At 38.3% G+C, this 19,916-nt stretch overlaps 1 protein-coding gene across 4 annotated transcripts in view; it reads right to left on the bottom strand.

The window, feature by feature from the left end:
• ARHGAP32 (Rho GTPase activating protein 32) overlaps positions 1-19,916 on the bottom strand; it is a 328,994-nt gene that overhangs the window by 49,342 nt on the left and 259,736 nt on the right. Inside the window, exon 1 of one of the 4 annotated variants that reach the window (XM_074321762.1) lies at positions 3,128-3,472. The exons of the other annotated variants lie outside the window; for them this stretch is intronic. The gene's annotated coding sequence lies outside the window, so the exon portion shown is untranslated. Of the gene's footprint in view, positions 1-3,127; positions 3,473-19,916 lie in introns of those variants that run through there. 4 annotated transcript variants of the gene reach the window in all.

The raw sequence follows: 19,916 nt of genomic DNA, 5'->3' as shown, positions 1-19,916 counted from the left end.
GAATTTGAGTATTAAATCTTAATATATGTTGAAGTTACTGTGGAACAAACAAGCACAGAATCTTTTTTGATCAATCTATCATAAACAATTTTGAAAGTAAGAGAAAAAACACAATTCTCTAACTGATGTATGTAACAGCTGCAAGAGACTACCTCCACAGAGAAAATATGTAGGACCAGCCCAGGGATGAAGTTCTAGAATATGGAGGACTGCAACAGTTCTGTTATCTGCACATTCCAAACTCAAAGGGAGGAAATCAGGTATTTGAGAAATGTCATGTACATGCAATGCTAAACTAAAAATAGCAGACAGTAATGGCTCTTGCTTGAAAAACTGGAAAGTTACTAACAGTTACATAAGCCAAACTGGCTTCCATTTATTTATGAGAGAGAAGAGGCATTTCAAACAGCCTTACTAACTGGAATGCAAATGGATGATACTGGGGATCTAAAAAATAAATCTTCAGTAAATTTTAGAGAAGAACCTTTCAGACACAGAAGAGATAAGCCCAATTCACTTGGAAAAAGAGAAGCAGAAAACAGGCAACAAATTGTTTCTTCACACTATCCAGCACAACTCTAAGGAATGACACAACTAAACTATTTGGGTATTTGAGTAAAAATGTATCTCTTTCTCAGGATTAAGAATGAAACCAAAGCGGCTGCTCTTCCTAGAAGAGTACCTGAACAGTTACAAATTAGAGTGGGCATATGTTAGATCTGAAAAATCACAGTTCCCTTGGGAAAATGGTCAGGTTAAGATAAAACACTCTTATTATTTGCAATACATATTTACTTTTCCAGGAGTTATACATTTCAGTAACAAATATCAAAGAAGTCTAAAATTCAGCTTATGTGATTTTTAGGGAGATATAAATAAGCCATACATTTTTCTTGCTAAAACTGATTCTGGGTTTTATTTTAAAATATAAATTACAAATTAAAATAGTAAGTCATTGGTTTTGTTCCTCAACTTTGTACAAAAACTAAGTAAAAAAGTTTTTTTAACTTGGTGACTTTACCACCTCAGTTATTATATAAAAGACTCTGACTAATTAGATTTCTAAATACAGAGCAAAATGATTTGCATTTTAGCAGAGAGTAGGAGGAAACATGAGGTGGATATAAATTCCTGACACTGAAGGATTCTAACACACTAGAATAGGATGTAACATATAGACTATGAAAGTATCTCCACTAAGGGTTTTAAAATAATCTGGGCTCTTATTTTTCTAAGATGGACGAGTACTGTTTGATATAAAGTTTACAAAAACTAGTACTATCTCAGGAGGAGATTTATATATTCTCTCATAAAGTTAAAATACAATAACTATACATTCTTAGGGATTCAGTAACATAAAAGGTAAGATGAACAAAAGCACATGAATTTCTAGAAATCTGAAAATTAATCTTAACAGTGTGAAAACTCTCTTTTCTTGAAATTCTTTTTCTGTTAGATCAAAATGTAATCATATTCACGTTGATGTCATATAATCTCTTGCACTTTACGAAGCCATGAAGTTTGCTGTAGAACACTGATATAATCATAGGTGGTTTCTGCTTCTGTGGGTTGGGTTCCCACCCACACCAGGAGCTGGAGGGGAAGGGTTCTATATTTGGAGAGCACAGAACTGATGGTGAAAACTCTTTAAAGGCAAAGTCTTAGAATTTTGCCCTCCAAAAGACCTGACCTTTAGCATGGGGAAATAGGAATGTGGGCTTCAGAGACAGATAGACCTTGAGGGTTTAAATCTACTCTCTAATCATTTCCCAGTTTGCAAGATCTTGAGCAAATCACCTATTTCAGTCTCAATTCCCTCAAATACACAAAGAGAATGACAATAATATTACATATCACTCAGGGTTATTATAATGCTTACATTAAATCATATATGCCAAGCACTAACTCAGTAAGTGTCAATAAACAGGAGCTATTTTCATTATTGTAATTTCTCTTTACCTTTGGTCTGAAAACTTTTAGAATCCTCTATGGTACAGAGCTAACCAAAACCTTTTGGCTTTCCAAACTAGGTTCAATTGAATCTGGTTGTACTTCCTAAATTCAGGGCTGAGATCACTCGGGAAGGTACATACACACGGGATCCACTTTCTAGTTCTTCCTCGTGTAATTGTCTTAAATGTAATTTTAACCTAAAACCTAGATTTCTGCTCTCTTCTACTGAATACCATACAGTACTACACAGTACTTTTAAAAAGAGAGGTCATGGTCTCAAACCATTATCATATGAGCAACAGGTGCATTTTTTAAAAGTTGACAATGAAAAAGAGCTCTAAAATTTGAAATTCTCCCATTTATTCTTTTAAAAATAAAAATACTGATACCATTTAAATAGTAGTAGAACATTCCTGGGAGAAAAATGTTCACATTCTTAACAGGGTTGATCTGTGATTGAGAGACAATTATGGTCTTCATGTTATCTTAAAATGAAAAGGTCTTACTAAAGAAGCAACCATATAAATATTAACTACTACCCTCGTGGTAAAAAAATTTCTGCAAGAGGAAAAAGTTAATGCAAACATTTTATGGATAGAGATGGTTATCGTGACCAGTGCCAATGAGGAAAAAAACCACACAATACTTAAAGGTAAAAGGGCAGAAGGGTTACTTCCGTGTGCTAATTTGAGCAGCTTCTTTATACAGTCTACTGAATTTTTTTTAGTAAATCAGATTTAGTAAATCCCACCTGTTTTTATTAGTCAATAATTGAAATATTATTAACTCACCAGGAAAAAAGTATTTATATATGATATATACTGGTGGCTCATGAAACAAAGGTATGCTCTTTTAATCATGACAACTTCTGTACGTTAACCTAGTAAGGTCTACAAAACATTAAGATATAAGCTGATTTCAAATAGAAAACCTGGTAGTTCCTGAAACTGACTCGGAAAGAGACACATTGCCCAATATCTACTTCAAAAATAATGATCTGTGCACAAACATGACAAATATTAAAGCTCAGTTATTCAATTTCTGGACAATTGAAAACGTAACCATGCACATAAAAGCAACCAAGAACACAAGTATAATGTAAAAATAATCTTGGTGAAATATCCTGGATGTTGTTGGAGGTAAATGTTTAAATAAATAAGTGAGATAGCCTTACCTTTTGCTGTGGCACAGGTTTTAGGATCAATACTTAAGACTGTTTCAAATGACTACACTTAGCAGTCAATCCCACAGGATACAACAGCTCTGGATTCCGTGTGAAAGCGTACAGAACGAATCATAATCACACCGGCTCAGACCTTTTCCAGCCAAGGATAACTCCAAGTCAAATCTCCACTTTTAGCCTCCCGCTCTGTTTTCAGGCCCCCCTTTCAGCAGTTTTCTTGGTCTGGTTTTGGTCCCTAATCAAGCCGAGCCGGCTGGTGTGTGCGCGCAGGCAAGCGCTCTCGCCTCCAGGAGCTAATCCTTCCTTCTCAGCACGAACTGCTTTGCGCTTCCACAAAAACACCCCAGCCTGAGCTCACACTTGCAAAACAGGCTTCACCAGTATAGCTCCACCCACAACTTCACACAGGTGAATACTTCCTGCTCAGAAAACACCAGGATGAACTGGATATGTAATTACGTTTCTAATCTTTTAAAAGTTACTTACTATTTGGTTGTTTATGTTTGTTATCTAGAAGGGAGACAGTGTATCCAATAAAAATGATGGCACTTAAAAAGGCCAAATAAATAAGAAAAGTAATTGATCATGTAGGAAGTACTACCAGTAAAAGGTTGAATCATTAAACTAGCAGCAACAGGCTAAGAAAACATATCCTTTCAAATCTTTGCTGATAATGACCTGTAATTATTATTCTACTAACATGTAAAACAAAAAACTATCAATTTGTACTGCCTCTGTGTGAAAAATCTTGACAACAATCTCTTAAGCATCTATTAAGGGAAAAAATAAAAAAGTTTTTTTCACAATTGAAAATCCAGAATTAAAGAAATTTTCCTGAGTATGGCCTCCCCCTTTATACACTATCCAAGTATTAAAATTATAATTCTACTTATGTAAATAAGTAGAAGAGATTCAATATTTATATTAAATAATAGTACTGTACTGTGTGAATCTGTTAGAATTATTTGTTCATGGTTGCTTTCATTTATTAGTAGAAATAAATGAATTGGAAGATTAACATATTTTCTGTCCCAAATGACTTTTTACTAATACCAATGTAAAATGACATTCAGATACCTGTTTTTAATAAATAAAATAATGTTATTATGTGCCAGACATGATTCCACATACTTTATAAACAGTCTTCATTACAGCCCGATGAAGTTGATGCGAATATTATTCCCATCTTAGAGACGAGGAAACCAAGGCAGAGGGATTAAGCAACTGCCAAGGTCATACAAGCAGGAATTGTTGGATTCAAGACACCCAGAGAGTATTTGTCATGGGCCTTGCCAAAATCTGCTACTGATCAAATTTATTCTCTCCTTCCTCTCTGAACATAGTTCTAAATATAAAATTGTTGGTAAATGGTAGGCCACAATAAGAAAAACCATGAATTAATGTGATTTTAAAACATGAAAGACCATAGAGAATATGTATGTGGCAGGAACAAAACACATTCATTTTTACCAATGGAACAGCTGTAGATTTATGGATTTTATTAAATAGGAAATGAGGCTCTTAAAATGTATTCATAGTGGAGAAGACAAAGTCACCCTTCTTTTGTTAAAATTTAAATTAAAAGCACTGCTCCTCCCACCGTTTCCTTGGTTAGTACTAAAAGACAACAAGGGAAGGCAAGGGAAAGAAAAAAGGAAAAGGAAGAAAAGAAAGAAAGAAGGGAGACTGGAAGTCTACTCGTACGCTGTAGCAAAGCCATTTTGGGAGTAGCACAACTCGTAAGCCTCCTCATATTACCTAACATACAAGCACAGATAGGAGTAAGTAAATTCGACAGTAGTCTGCCTGAGTGCTGGAGAATTACATAATTAAAAATACTAACTCTCGCGTGAAACCCAAAAGGCTACTCTACGCCATACAGAGATCCACGGTAAGAAAGTGAGTGTGGACAAAAGCTGGTGAAATTGGAGGACGGTCTGCAATCTATGCACAGTTCACTGAATAGTGACAATACTGACTTTCTGGTTTTGACAATGAGTTGCGTGAGATGTTATAACCGAGGGAAGTTGAGTTCTTAGAGTATGAGGATGGAAAGGGGGCCACAGGTTAAACCTGACAAGCTCAGGAGACTGAAAATAACTACATAGGATGACGTGTACATAAAAAAAATTCATAACTAAGGTAGGCCACGGCGGGAAGTCACATCTGTAGCCTAAAGCTTCCTTAATAAAGTCAATCTTCACCTTTAGTGAGCCAGCCTATCGTCTTTTTGCACCTAAGATGACATCCTTGGAGTGTCAGTAATCCCTTGCTCCAGACCAGAGCAGGAAACTACAGAATCCCTCATTATCATTCTTGTCCTCTGATTACCATCTCTATGCGCTGTAAAAAGCGAACCATTAACTATCCTGCACCCACCTACATAAAAGAAGTACCTGTCGCTCCGTTTTACTTTTTATCCATCCAAGTTACAAACCGCTATTTTGGGGTTGTTGAGACTCAATCTGTTGACACTTTGTTTCCCAGCAATTGTCAGTTTGGCTCAAATAAACTCCTAAGCTTTCTCTTAGGCTAGATGTTTTTTGTTGACAAGTATATGGGACCTCTGCTATTTTTGCAACTTCTATACTTATTTCCAAATAAAAAGCTAAAAATTATGGCTGACTGAAAAGCATTGTACTTTGTCTTCTAATGACTGTTCATGACATAGGAGAGATCACTTGTTTTTCTCTTGTACTTAACAAAATGGAGGCTTTACTGTGAAGGACTGTATGTATCTGGGTGGATGGGGGTCGGTGGACAGCACAATTCACTGGAAAGGCAATGAAAAGACATTCCGATCATTCTATTATAAAAACTACCTGAATTATTCAAACACTTCACAGTATGTCTGCAAATGCTGCCAGCTTCACAGCCAAAAATACATCCAGAATCAGATTACTTCTCACCACATTTATAGCCACCACCCTGGTCTAAGCCACCATCATCTCTTGCCAGGCTCATTACAACAGCTACTGCCACGCTCTGTTCTTCTACCCATCCTCTCCTCTCCTTAACAGCCACAAATCTGATTCTTTAAGGAAAGTCAGGTCAAACGACAACTCTGCTTAAAACCTTCAAATGTCTTCCCATCTAATTTTAAATGAAAGCCAAAATTGAACAGTGGCACCCAGACCCCCGACAAAATATGATCCTCTTTCACCTCTAGACTTCATCTCACATCTTCACATGCTCTCTAGTCAAACTAGCCTTTCTGCTGATCCTGTAACAAGCCAGACATACATCCTTACTGCTCAGTATCCTTACACTGGCAGTTCCCTCTCTGGAAAGATCTCCCCCCAGGTATGTGCATATCTCCCCTCCTCACTGTTGTGTCTGCTGGCTCACCGCCACGAAGGAATTCACGAGTCAGGTAGAAATACAGAAGGAAGATTTATTCAAGGAAAAGAAGGGTCAGCTGGGCAGAGTCTGCGACAAACTACTGCATCGAGTCTCTGATTGGTCTCAAGTTTTATATTTTCTAACCAGAATGTAAATTGCTTCAGCCTGTAGTAGAATTTTCTATTGATTTTGGCTTTGTCTGTTGGGGTGGGGGAAAGTGCAGTTAAGCTGGTTATCGCAACCTTTGCAGATGTTATGTTGATTTAAGTTGGAGCCAGGAGTGGATCCCACAGATGCAAAACCTATCCCAAGTCACAAGACCTGCACTGGGCTGAGGTGAACAGAAACATTGAAACTGGTCTGCATATTAAATGTGTGGGAAGCAAAGACAGAGAAGAAAGCTTTCAAAGGTTCCAACCAGAGTGACGTCATAGGAATGGCGGCAGCGGGGTGCACTTTTTGAGTTCTCCTCCGGATCTTATCAGAAACAGGACATTTACCACCCATCAAAGGACTCTCTGCTCATCACGCCGAACAGCTAAGAGACTCGAGCAAGGATTACTTGCAGGTGGGAAAATTGGGTGAGCAGGGGAAGAGGGAAGGGAGCGGAGAGGAGACATGGCTGGCACCTTCCGCTGTGGGGACACGGCCAGCATCTGCGGCGGTGGAAACCCGGCTGACATCCGCAGCTGAAGAGACGCAGGGGATCCCAGGATGGGATCCCAGAGAACACAAAAGCCAGGAGCTGGGCTCTTTCCCTGCGTCCCACAGCTGATCTCTCCCGCCGAGGGAGCAGCATATCTAGCATTTGAGGCAATAACCTCAGCTGATACCTCCAGTTGGGCCCTAGGCCGGACAAAGGACACAAACTCCATACCTGGGCCCCTCCCCCTGCTCTTCCAATCCTACACCTGCCCTTCCACAGACTTGAACTGGCCCCTGAACTGAGGAGTAGTGTCAGAATGCAGAGGAGCCTTGGTGCTCGGGCTCTGGGAAGACTGGCGCGTAGCTCTAGCCCAGGGAGGAGGCTGGGAGGAGTGTGGTTTTTGCTGGACTAGGAGAGAGGGGCCTCCTCCGCCCCCAATCACCACATTTTCTGGCCTGCGGGAAGAGTGTGACACAACTGGGCTGGGAAAGAGAAGACCCCTCCATCCCAAGCCCCCACCCCTTCTGGCCTGCCTAGGGCAAGGCAATTACATTGGCGGAGGCACTCCCAGGAATCAGAGGTAAGCTGCAGACGCAGCTCACAGCTTTCAGAAGCTCAGAAATCTCCAGCCCGCCATACGTGCGCGCGCACACACACACGGAAGAAGTGCCCTAAGACTCAGGAGAACTGGACACAGGGCTGGTGGTGCTCCTCTCAGTGTGCATATGTGCAGGCAAGGGCAGAAACTGCACTGACTTTGTAAAAACTACCGTCCAGACCCCTCAGCCCCACGCATCTAAATTTGCAGTCCCAACGTCACTCTGGGGACCAGGTGACCAGCTCTGCCTGCACAATACATAGAGGACTCTTTGGTACAGCAGAGGACAACCTGGGGATTACTTCGTGGGCTTAAGCCAAGACTGGCACTGCTTTTTCTTTTGTTTTGTTTTGTCTTTATATCTTTGATATCTTTGCCTGTATTGAGTGTGGGTTGTCGGTTGTTTTTACATGTGAATGTATTTGATTTTTTCTTTGTTGTTGTAGTTGTTGTGCTTGGTGATTTGCTTTGTTCTGAAATTGCCCTACCAAGGCCCAGCTTAAGAGGCACAAGATTCAACACACCCAGAGGCCAACTCCAGACCGAACCAGAGTGCTACTCGGTTTGACCTACAAGTGACACAGCCACAGGGAATACTCTAAAGGCACAAGAGCCCATAGAGGCCAAACCACATTTAAGTGATCAACCCTCACACAGCAGAAACCCTGCGGTGGGCAGAGCCAAGTCTCACAACTAGTCAGCCTAGGCGTTAACCCCACCTACTCACAAGTGAAAAGCAATTAAAGATCTTCTTTAACAGGACAATATACACAACACAAGAGTCACCTTTGGAGCACACGCAGAGAAGAAGGAAGTAGTGCAAGTCAAATATAAAGGACACATACTACATAAGATAACCCAGCAAGAACTAAGAACTCTAGGGGATCTACCTAGTACATTGAAGCAAACACAGAGAGTCAGCCAGAATAGGGAAACAAAGAAACATGTCCCAAATAAAAGAACAGAAGAAACCTCCAGAATTGGAACCAAATGAAACAGAGGTAACCAACCTATCAGAGACAGAGATCAGAACACTGATGACAAGATTGTTTAAGCAGCTTAGTGACAACATAAAGAAGGATAGAGAAATCATAATGAACAACCCGTTAGAACTAAAGAATACAATAACTGAAATAAAGAACTCACTTTAAGGAATTAACAGCACGTTGGATGAAGCAGAGGATCAAATCAGCGACTTAGAAGACAAGTTAGCAGAGATCACCCAAACGGAGCAACAAAAAGAAAAAAAGAATAAAAATCAATGAAGATGGTTTAAGAGACCTCTGGGATAACATCAAGCGCAACAACATGTACATCATAGGAATACCAGCAGGTGAAGAGAGGAAGCAAGGGATTGAGAACATATTTGAAGTAATAATGTCCAAAAACTTCCCTAACCTGATGAAGGAAACCAACATACAAGCCCAGGAAGTGCAGAGAGTTCCAACCAGGATAAACCCAAACAGGTCCAACCAAGACACATTATAGTTAAAATGGCAAAGGTTAAAGACAAAGAGAGAATCCTAAAAGCAGCAAGAGAAAGACAGAAGGTTACATACAAGGGAACTCCCAAAAGACTATCAAATGACTTTTCTACAGAAACATTGAAGGCCAGGAGGGAGTGGAAGGAGATACTCAAAGTGATGGAAAACAAAGGCCTACAACCTACATTGCTTTATCCAGCAAGGCTATCATTTAAAGTTGACAGAGAGATAAAGACCTTCCCAGAAAAGAATAAGCTAAAGGAATTTATTACGACCAAGCCAGCATTGCAAGAAATACTAAAAGGACTTCTGTAAATAGAAGAAAGATGAAAACAATCTAACTACAAATTTTAAAAAGGCAATAACTATGTATCTATCAATAATCACTTTAAATGTAAAAGGATTAAATGCTCCAATCAAGAGACATAGGGTGGCTGAGTGGATAAGAAAGCAAGACCCTTCTATATGCTGTATACAAGAGACTCACCTCAGATCAAAAGACACACACAGGCTGAAAGTGAAGGGTTGGAGTAAGATATTTCATGCAAATGGAAATGAGAAAGAAGCTGGAGTTGCAATATTATTTCTGACAAAATAGATTTTAAAATGAAGAAAATTTTAAAGACAAAGATGGGCACTATATAATAATAAAGGGATTGATCCGACAAGAGGGCATAACCCTAGTAAACATCTATGCACCCAACATAGGAGCACCTAAATATATAAAACAGACATTGACTGACATAAAGACAGAGGTCAACAATAACACTATCATAGTAGGGGACTTCAACACACCTCTGACAACAAGGGACAGGTCTTCCAGACAGAAAATCAACATGGAAACAACGGCCTTAAATGACACATTGGACCACTTGGATTTAATCGATTATTTTCAGAGCATTTCACCCCAATGCTGCAGAATACACGTTCTTCTCAAGCGCACATGGAACATTTTCCAAGATAGACCATATGTTAGGCCACAAAACAAGTATTGATAAATTTAAGAAAATTGAAATCACACCAATTGTCTTCTCTGACCACAGTGCTATGAAATTAGAAATGAACTACAGGAAAAAAACTGGAAGACACACAAATTCATGGAGGCTGAATAACATGTTACTAAATAATGAATGGGTCAACCAGGAGATCAAGGAAGAAAAAAAAGATATCTCGAAACAAAAAAAAAAAAAAACACGAAAAAAAATCTATGGGATGATGCAGTCCTAAGAGAGGAAGGAAATTCATAGCATTGCAGGCCTAAAAAAAGAAGAAACAAACATCATCAATCAACAGTTTTCACACACAAGGGAGGGGGAAAAAAAGAACAAAAAAATAAGCAAAGGGTACACAAAAGGAGAGATAATAAAGATCAGCAGAGAAAAAAAAAAAATAGAAACCAAAAAAAAACAAAAAAAAATCAAAAAATCCAAGAGTTGGTTCTTAGAGAGAAGAAAAAAAAAATTGACAAACCTAGCCAGAGACTAAAAAAAAAAGAGAGGACCCAAATTAAAAAAATCAGAAATGAAAGAGGAGAAGTGACAACAGACACAGAAAAGAAAAAATTTTAAGAAATTACTATGAGCAACTATATGCCAACAACTTTGACAATCTGGTAGAAATGGACAATTTTCGAGAGGCGTACAACCTTCCAAGGCTAACTCAAGAAGAAACAGAAAACCTGAATAGACTGATTACCACCAGGAAATTGAATCAGTAATCAACAATCTCCCAACAAACAAAAGCCCTGGACCAGATGGCTTTACAGGTGAATTTTACAAAACGTTCAAAAAAGAATTATCACCTATTCTCCTCAAGCTCTTCCAAAAAATCCAGAGGGAGGGAAGACTCCCAAACAATTTTTACGAAGCCACTATCACCCCGATCCCAAAATCAGACAAAGATACCACAAAAAAAGAAAACTACAGGCCGATATCTCTAATGAACATAGATGCAAAAATCCTTAACAAAATATTAGCGAACAGAATTCAGCAATACATTAAAAAGATCATACACCATGATCAAGTGGGATTCATCCCTGGTATGCAAGGATGGTTCAACATCCGCAAATCAATTAATGTGATACACCACATTAACAAAATGAAAAATAAAAATCACATGATCATATTAATAGATGCAGAAAAAGCATTTGATAAAATCCAGCAGCCATTTATGATAAAAACCCTTAAGAAAGTGGGAATAGAGGGATCATAAAGGCCATATATTATAAACCCACAGCTAACGTCATACTCAATGGGGAAACGCTAAAACCATTCCCCTTAAGATCAGGAACAAGGCAAGGTTGCCCACTTTCTCCACTTCTATTCAACATAGTGCTGGAAGTTCTAGCCACAGCAATCAGACAAAAAAAAGAAATAAAAGGCATCCAAATCGGTAGGGAGGAAGTAAAATTGTCATTATATGCAGATGATATGACACTATATATAGAGAACCCTAAAGACTCCGCCATGAAACTATTAGAGCTGATAGATGAATTAAGTAAAGTAGCAGGATACAAAATTAATATTCAGAAATCAGCTGCATTTGCATACACCAATAATAAAACATCAGAAGGAGAAATTAAAAAAGCAATCCCATTTACAATTGCTCCAAAGATTATAAAATACCTGGGGATAAATTTAACCAAGAAGTAAAAGATCTGTAGTCAGAAAATTATAAGAAGAAAGAAACTACACGGAAAAAAGAAATGAAAGAAGATACAAATAGATGGAAACACATACCATGTTCATGGATAGGAAGAATTAATATAGTTAAAATGTCCATACTGCCTAAGGCAATATACATATTCAACGCAATTCCTATCAAACTACCAACGACGGTTTTTCACAGAAATAGCACATATAATCCTAAAATTTATATGGGACCATAAAAGACCCCGGATAGCCTCAGCAATCTGGAGAAATAAGAACAAAGTGGGAGGTATAACGATACCTGACATCAAATTATACTACAAGGCTACAGTAATCAAAACAGCATGGTACTGGCATAAAAACAGACAGATAGATCAATGGAACAGAATAGAGTCCAGAAATAAATCCATGCTTATATGGCCATTTAATCTACGACAATGGAAGCAAGAATGTACGGTGGGGTAAAGACAGTATATTCAATAAATGGTGCTGGGAAACCTGGACAGACATGCAAAAACGAAGCTGGACCACCTCCTTACACCATATGTAAAAATAAATTAAAAATGGCTTAAAGACTTAAATGTAAGCTCTGAAACCATAAAATTCCTAGAAGAAAATATAGGAAGAAACTTCACAGACATTACCCGGAGTAAGATTTTTACTGATATATCCCCTCGCGCGAGGGAAGTAAGAGAAAAAATAAACATGTGGGATTACAACTAAAAAGTTTTTTCACAGCAAAGGAAACCGTCAATAAAACAAAAAGGGATCCTACCGAATGGGAAAAGATATTTGCCAATGATATATCTGATAAGGGGTTAATATCTCAAATTTATAAAAAACTCACTCAACTCCAAAAAAACAAACAACCCCATTAAAAAATGGGCAGAGAACTTGAAGAGACATTTTTCTAAAAAGGACACACAGATGGCAAAGAGACATATGAAGAAATGCTCAACCTCACTAACCATCAGAGAAATGCAAATAAAAACCACAGTGAGATACCACCTCACACCAGTCAAAATGGCTATCATCAATAAATCAACAAACAACAAGTGCTGGCGAGAATGTGGAGAAAAGGGAACGCTTGTGCACTGTTGGTGGGAATGCAGATTGGTGCAGCCACTACAGTATGGAGGTATCTCAAAAATCTGAAAATGGAACTACCTTATGATCCAGCAATCCCACTCCTAGGTATCTATCCGAGAAATCCAAAACTCCAACTCAAAAATCTTTATGCACTCCTATGTTTATTGCAGCACTATACACAATAGCCAAGACATGGAAACATGTCTTGAAATGCCCATCGGTAGATGACTGGATTAAGAAACTGTGGTACATTTATACAATGGAGTATTACGCAGCCATAAAGAAGAAAGAAATCTTACCATTTGCAACAACATGGATGGACCTAGAGAATATTATGTTAAGTGAAATAAGTCAGACAGAGAAAGACAAATACCATATGCTCTCACGTATATGCGGAATCTAAAGAAAAGAATAAGTGAATGAACTAATCATAAACAGTTTTGGAGACATAGAGGAAAAACTCAGGTTTGCTAGATGGGAGGGAGGTGAGGATAAGGGGGAAGGTGAGGGGATTAGAAGACAGTCAGTAACCACAAGATGGCCATGCTGCTTTGAAAATTAATTTGGGGAATGTAATCAATAATGTTGTAAAGATTTTGTAGGGTATCCGATGGACACTAGTCTTATAGGGAGACCACCTCAGGGATGATGTAGATGCCTGATCACTGCACTGTACACCTGAAGCTGAACAATAATGAATGCCAACTATAATTTTATATATATACACACACACACACACACACACACACACGTGTGTGTGTGTGTGTGTGTGTGTGTGTGTGTGTGTATTTATATGGTTACGGGAAGCGGAGTACAGCATTAGGAATAGAGACAGTGGAAATGTAACGGCTCTGTGCGATGTCAGAGGGATAGTGGATGGAGGGAGGGGGGTTCACACAGTGTGAGGGACATAAATGATAAATGTCTAAGTATTGCTTTGTCTTGTGCACCTGAAACTAATAAAATTAAAAAATACTTTAAAAAATTTTATTCAAGTCATACAAAAAAAGATAAAAACTAAAAATAAAAATGAATCTTGTATAGGGAAAGAGTTTAACCAAATATAAAAAAAAAAGTTCCAACCAAAATTACACTTATTAATTCGAATTATACCAGAGACACAAATCTCAAAATAGAAGCTATATAGTGCCACCATTACAATTGCTCTGTCTTAACACTCATCACCTTCAGGTCTTTGCTCAAAAGTAACCTTCTAATGAGCCTTTCCCTGACCACTCTACCCTCCTTTGAAATTCTAACCTCACATGAACCACATCCCACACTTCTCCCCTGAAACCCCTTTCTAGGATTTATTTTTCTCCATAGCATCATCTATCACACTATGTATTTCACTAGTTTACCTTTTTCTCTCCCTGTCTTCATAACTGACTATAAACACCAAAATGACAATTATTTCTATTTGCTGAGTTCATTGCTTTAGCCCTATTACTTAGTATGCACTCAATACATTTCTGATCAATGAACGAATGAATGCTGGAAATGACCAAAAATGGAAAAATTGCTTTACTTAGTTGCAAGGAGGAACCTGATTAGAGCCTACTCCTAGCACTCGCTAAAGGGCATATGGGAGTTTAGGAAACATTTTTGGTAACTATAGTGGAAACTGTTCATGTTTATAATTATCAATCAACTGTTTTGGAGCAAACAACATTATGTATAAAGGATGCAAATTAGTACAGAATAGAATATCTGCCCACAAGCAAAACAATCTTGGTGGAGGGAAAAAACACACAAAGTGAAATATCGGGTGGCCGGATGGCTCAGTTGGTTAGAGCCCGAGCTCTCAACAACAAGGTTGCTGGTTTAGTTCCTGCATGGGATGGTGGGCTGTGCCCCCTGCAACTAAAGATTGAAAACGGCAGTGACGTGGAGCTGAGCTGCACCCTCCACAACTAGATTGAAGGACAATGACTGATGGGTCCTGGAAAAATACACTGTTCCTCAATATTCCCCAATAAAATTAAAAAAATAAAATTAAAAAACAAGTGAAGTATCAAATTCAAAATAAGACAACTCAGTGTTTCCAAATGAGTGACACAAAAAATAGCTACCATAAGCTGAAATGTAGTCCCTTGTCATTCAAAAAACTTAGTCTCATGGCCGGTGTCAAAAAATTACCTGGATGCTTATTAGAAATGCAGAACCATAGATCCCATGCTAGATCTACTGAATCATGATCTACAGCTTTTAACACTATCTCTCAGGCAAATTGAATGCACATTCAAGTTTGTGAAGCAGTGGCCTAAGGAGCCTTTGCAAAGAATAAAGTTAATTCATTTCAGGCAGGAGAAAGCAAGGTGGAAGGAGTAACCCAAAGCACAATGAAAGAAGAGTAAGAAACATGTTACTGATGCCAAATATAGATAATAAAAGGGAAAAAATCAGTTACAAAGATAAGTTCGTTCTATTATGTAATGAATACCTTTAAATTCTAGGCTAAAGATTTTGCATATAATTCTGGTACTGAGAGAAACTACTGAAGTGTTCTGAAGTCAGAGATTACAAAATAAAAGTTGTATTCAACAAATTTATTTTAGTAGTAACTATTAAGATAGAGTAATTCAACATTCATTGTACATCCACTGTATGTGCAGCTCCTGAGGGAGAGAACGATGGATGAGACATTTGTGAGGAGATTGCAATTTAGTGAGCAAATGAAATAGCTACTGTTAAATTTGACTAATAGGGGTTAGAGAGAGCCAGTCTAGGAAGTTTTCATAGACAAAGTAGATTAGGGCCTGGGTCTTGAAAGGAAGATTTCAATCCACTGACATGGTTCTGGAGAAGTGCATTCAGATTGAGGAACAGTAGGAGCAGATGAAACCTATGAAAGCACATGATGTGTTCAGAGAACAGACAAGCAGAGTCCAGCAGAGCACACAGGGAAAGAGACTAGAAGAGGAGAATAGAAGAGGAGGGCAGGTACAAATGCCATAATAAAAGAGTTTGAAGTTATGTTTTATACGTAATGAGGAAAGACTGAAAGATTTTTTTTGATTAGGCATTAGAAAGATGATGACTGAAACAAATTAACAAATTAAGTAGTTGCCTATAAGCACTTCTTTTCATCCTCTGTTTAACCCGTCTTTCCCCTAATTTCTATTCTGCTCTGTTCATATAGGCCTTGAGGAAATCCAAATACATTTTTATTTACTCCTATTGCAATAAAAGCAAAATATATTAAATAAATATAAGTTTTGAGAGAAAAGAACAGTAAGCTTTCTCTTTATTCAGTGTACTATAGTGGGAAGAATTCTAGGTTTTGAGTTAATTAGTCACAAATGAGTTAATCTATGTCAAGTACTTGGTACAGTGTTTGGCACAGAGTAGTCTGGCACATAGTAAGACTATGTAAGTGTTGGCTATGATTACTATTCGATATCAGGAGATTTCATTTGGTACGTCCTACTTGAGAAACCTCAGGCAAGTTGTTTAACTTTTCTGAGTCTGTTGCTCCACTTATTAAAAAAGGGGTGTGGTGGGAGACAGAAATACATTCCATGAGGTATACCCCCAATACTTCAGAGGATTATATCAAGATTCAAATTGCAATTTAAATAATGTAAATACAAGTATGCATAAACTCTAAAGCACTTTACAATCATGTAGTATTATAAATTTTCTGTTTTTCCTTGATGCATTGTGAGAAAATATTATCTTTTTTTTTTAATTTATTGGGGTGACAATTGTTAGTAAAGTTACATAGATTTCAGGTGTACAATTCTGTATTACATCATCTATAAATCCCATTGTGTGTTCACCACCCAGAGTCAGTTCTGCTTCCATCACCATATATTTGAGAGAAAGTGTTATCTTGATCTATGCCTTGCAGTGTATTTGGAGAGAAAACTTCCCTAGGCATTCCAGCAATTTGATGCTCCTTTGCATATTACATCGATGTTTCCTAGGGTACTGATTCTAATACCTCATTCTTAACGTATCATCCTCCAAAATACAAGTAAGCATATGTTCAAAGGGAAGAATATTCAATACAACATTCCACATAGGATGAATAAAAACCTGGACCTGTTTTACTTGATATAGAATGTTGGTCACTTCGTACTAAAGTGACATATAAAGGAACATGGTAACAGAAGAGTAAAGTGCTGGAATCTCAAAGATAGAAAATAGAATCAATTGAGAAGCTAAATAAAAAATTTAAAAAAATGAAAGAAAATAGACATAAAAAACTATAATTAGGCAAAATTGCAAGTATTAGGTTCGTGCAAAAGTAATTGCGGTTTTTGCAATTATTTCTAACCTTTTAAATCACAATTACTTTTGCACCAACCTAATACTTGCAATTTTGCCTAATAAAACCCCAAAAAAACAATGAACAAAAAAGCAAGATATTAGAGGACAAGTTTCCTAAAAGAATACTACAATTTTTTATTACAAAATTATGCTAAAAATACAGGCTAACTTATTACCTTATAAATTACTTCTTAAATTAACATAAGGATTTCACCAGCATTACATCTAATTACTAATCTTCCCCCAAAATGAAAACCTCAGCTACTTCTATGTCTGCTAACCAAAAAATTCACCTATCATCAAAAGAAGACAAAATTTTATGATGTAAACTCTATTCCAGTGACCATCCAAAGAGACTCCCTTCTCCACCACCATCCCATGAAAAATACTGTAATTAATTTGTTTCAATGGTATGCCTCTGTATAGATTTATATCAAAAAATAATATATTAACTAAGTATCTACATAAACTAAATAAATCTAGTTTCTGACCCTTTGAATGTAAATTACATAACATAGTAGACAAACACAAATTGATATATAATAACAGCTGGAGCTTATTAAGTACCCAGGGGTTTTAAATGTCTTATTCTTAATCTTCAAAAGAATCTTGCCTAACTTTTCAGATAAACAAATTAAAAATCAGAAAAGCCAAATGACAAGCAAACAGACAGAAAAATGTGGAACAGGGATTACAGCTCAAGGTTGGAGCCTGTGCTCTTGTCCTTTCAACTGTGCTGCTTTTCACACAGGTATATAAATTAAATGAAATATCTGCATTAAAGCTAGCATCAAAAAATACCTATTTTATAGAGTGGTTGCATGAAGAAGGACCCTTGGAAATTATCTATTTAGACAGACTGGAGTTAAGGGGAGACTATAATCTATTTTTTTTCTATGTATTACATTTTATAAAGTAATACATACTCATTTTAAGAGCTTAATACAGAAGAAAAGAGAGAAAAGTGAAATGTCTTCTGCTATCTTCATTCTTCTTTCCAGTTAGCTGTGTATCCTTTCAGATCCTCTTCTATGAATTTACTGTTCTGTGATTTCCTTTTTCATTTAACAATACATCACAGAAAAAAATTCCCCAGATTAGCATATATGACACTTTTCATTCTTTTTGACAGTTGCAGAGTACTTTTCACAATATAGAAGTATCATATCTATTTTGAAATGTGACTTCAAACATTTGCGTATTAAAGCAATACTGCAAAGAATATTCATTTGGATAAGAGACAGATATATTTTAAAAATTCTAAGTGACTAACTCAAATATGACAAAAGCATTTTCTGGTCAAGATAGTGGAGTTGACAGACGCTGTGCTCACCTCCTCTCAGGACCATATCAATTACAACTAAACTACGAACAACCATCATTGAGAATTACCTGAAGTCTAGCTGAACCAAAGCCCTCTAACTATGGACATACAGAAAAAGCCACCTGGAGACTGGTAGGAGGAGCAGAGACGCTGAATGGGCTAGTCCCACACCCACGTGTGACCAATAAAAATCGGAAGGGCTATATCAGCAACAGAGGTCACACCCAGAAGAGCGAGGGGTTCCCAGCCCCACACCAGACTCCCTAGTCCAGGGTTCCAGTGCCAGGAAAAGAAGTCTCCATAACTTCTGGTTGAGTAAAACAGTAGAGATTGTGGCTGAGGGGGGCACAGAATGGCTGGAGTCCCAGGCGTTCCTTTTAAAGCACCCATGCACAGACTTACTCACTGATGGACTCTCCCTGAGTTCCAGCATTGGGGCAGCAGCTAAAAAGGTGCCAGGGATAGGGACATACTGCATAGGAGAAACTGAATTGTCTGGCTGCAGGAAGAGGGCTAGAGAAGCAGTTTTCTCCCAGATGGAAAAGATGGCAGAAGCCATTGTTTCTTTATTGAGCCCTCCCCTCCCCCTGCATGCAGACAAAGGCAGACACCATAGCTGAGTCTCCATCAAAAGGCTATCATTTTTCATCTGCTCCACCCTAATAATTCCACGAGACCCTGCCCTAGCCAAATTTTGGGTTCACCCAAGCAGCTTCCAATGGCATTTCCTGACAAACAACCTGTCTTAGTTCATGCTGTGGACTTTCATAAAATCTTTCAAAGGGTCACAAACCCAAACAAGCAGCATCTTGTGTCAGCATGTCCCATACCTCTGGCTCAGCAGCCCTAAGCCCGGCAGTAGCAACAGCCAGCCTTGGTTCACAGCTCGATCTCTCAAGGTATCTCTAAATCCAGTGCAGGAGGCGGCCATATGTAGACTGCTTTGTGGCTCATTGCAGGTGACCCCGGGCAGAGCATAGACATTGGTCAAACGTGGCCTGTAGCAGGTCCCCTCCCAGGCTGGCACACCTGGTGGCCAGCGTCAGACCAAGCCAGAGTATCACCTGGCCACTTCCAAGGATGACCACACCCTAAGGGAAGAGTGGGCAGGGACCAGAGCCTGCTAAAGTGAACCCTGCTTTTTAGGGTCAGCCCCAGCATAATAGCTCCAACACTGTAGTCACGGCCAGTCCTCATAACCAATCAGCCTGAAGGTCAATCCCTCCTACAGACGTGCAAAGAGCAACCAAACTTCATCTACAACAGGAGGGCACACACAACCTACACAAGGGACACATTTGGAACACCCAGCTCTGGAAACCAGGGAGACTGCCCTACTAGGTCCCACAGACTGCCCTACTAGGTCCCACAGAC

The sequence above is a fragment of the Rhinolophus sinicus genome, linkage group LG16 (assembly GCF_036562045.2).
Source record: "Rhinolophus sinicus isolate RSC01 linkage group LG16, ASM3656204v1, whole genome shotgun sequence".
NCBI lineage: Eukaryota > Metazoa > Chordata > Mammalia > Chiroptera > Rhinolophidae > Rhinolophus > Rhinolophus sinicus.
This window is presented reverse-complemented; position numbering and strand designations above follow the sequence as displayed.